This window comes from Schistocerca cancellata, chromosome 3 (assembly GCF_023864275.1).
Source record: "Schistocerca cancellata isolate TAMUIC-IGC-003103 chromosome 3, iqSchCanc2.1, whole genome shotgun sequence".
In the NCBI taxonomy this organism is placed as follows: domain Eukaryota; kingdom Metazoa; phylum Arthropoda; class Insecta; order Orthoptera; family Acrididae; genus Schistocerca; species Schistocerca cancellata.
Window position 1 is genome coordinate 562,533,790 of NC_064628.1, and position 2,099 is coordinate 562,535,888.

Genomic DNA, 2,099 nt, shown 5'->3' on the forward strand with positions numbered 1-2,099 from the left:
AGTTTTTAGCAGCTTGCCTATTCATTTCTGTCATTTGCGACATCAGAGTCATGTAATTCAATCTCTTGGGTGTGGTTTCTCAGTTATTCTCCGTCTGGATTGGGTGTGTCCTTCGTGAGTTATCAGTCTTCTGACGCGTTTGACGCTGCCCGCCATATATTCCTCTTCTGTCGCAACGTTTTCATCTCAGATTAGCACTTGTAACATATACCCTACATTATTTGCTGGATGTATTCAAATATCTGCCTTCCTTTAAAGTTCTTACCTACAAATCTCTCTCTAGAACCGTGGAAGTTATTCTCTGATGCCATGACAGATGTCCTGTCATCGTACCCCTTCTTCTTCTCAGTGTTTTCTATATATCACTTTCTTGTCGGATTCTGCGCGGAACCTTCTTACCTTACTAGTCTACCTAATTTTCAACATTCGTCTGTGGCACGACATATGAGATGCTTTGATTCTCCTCTTTTCCGGTTTCCCCATAGTCCATGTTTCAATACCATACAATGCTGTGCTCCAAATGTACGTTTTCAGAAATTTCTTCTTCAATGAAGACGTATGTTCGACACCATTACAGTTTTCTTGCCCAGGAATGCTCTCTTTTTTTTCCAATGCTAGGCTGCTTGTGATGTTGTCCTTGTTCCGTCCGGGATCGATTATTTTGCTACCGAGGTAGCAGAATGCCTTTTTCATCTTCTTTTTTTTTTTTTATTCGTGATTGTCGATCATGATGTTAAGTGTGTCGCTGATCTCATTTCTGCTGACTCTCAGTACTTTCGTCATTCTTTGATTTACTCTCAACTCGTATTCTGTACTCATTAGTCTGTTCATTCCATTCAGCAGAACCTGTAATTCTTAATCACTTTCACTGAAAATAGTAAAGTCATCGGAGAATGGTATCATTGATATTCTTGCACCTTGAACTTTAATTCCACACCGAAAATTTCTATTATTTCCAACACTGCTTCTTCGATGTGTAGATGGTACACATGGGGCGAAAGAGTACCTCCGTGTCTTACACCCTTTTAAATTCGAACACATCGTTCTTGGTCTTCCACTCTTATTATTCCCTCTTGGCCCTTGTTCGTATTGAATGTTACTCATCTCTCCCTACAGCTTACCCCTATTTTCCTCAGAATTTTGAACATCCTGCACAATCTTACGTTGTCGAACGCTTTCTTCAGGGCGACAACTTCTATGAACGAGTCTTCATTTTCATTTAGCCTTCGCTCCATTATCAGTCTCAACGTCAGAATTATCTCTTTGGCGCCTTTAACTTTCCTAAAGCCAAATTGATCGTCATCTAACACATCCTCAATATTCTTTCTATTCTTCTGCAGCTATTTTTGTCAGTACCTTGGACGCATCAGCTGCTAAGCTGATTATGCGGTAAATGACGCATCTGTCGGCTCCTGCGGTATCCAGAATTGTGTGCATGATATTTTTCCGAAAGTCAGGTGGTATATCGCGTGACTCATACACTCTACGCACCAACGTGAAAAGCCGTTTTGCTGCCACTTTCCCCAACGATTCTGATGGACTGTTGTTTAACCCATCTGCTTACCTGATCTTATGTCTTCCAAATCTCTTTTAATTTCTGGTTCTAATAATGGATCAGCTATGTCTTCAACATCGACTCCTTTCTCTTATTCTCCCGTGTCATCAGTCAAGTCTTTACCTTCAAGAGGCCTTCAATACAAATTTTACAGCTGTCAGCTGTCGCTGTCAACTGTCCACCCTTGCTTTCAATTTCAGCGAAGGTCGCTTTAATTTTTCTGTGTGCTGAGCCAGTCCTTCCCACAATCATTTATTTTTTGATTTCTTCACATTTTTCAACGAGCCATTTTGCCTTAGTTTCCCTGCATTTTCTCTTTATCTCATTGGTAAGTGACTCGTATTTTTTTATTCCCCATATTCCCTCAACATTTTTGGACTTCCTTCTCTCATCGATCAGCTGAAGTGTTTCTTCTTTTACTCATGGTTTCTTCACAGCTACCTTCTTTGTACGTATGTCTATTACATTACCATCTTCCTTTATGTACCCGTTCAGTATCCTAACGTACTTTCTCTATCTCTCCATCTCCGGCTTGCGACGCCAG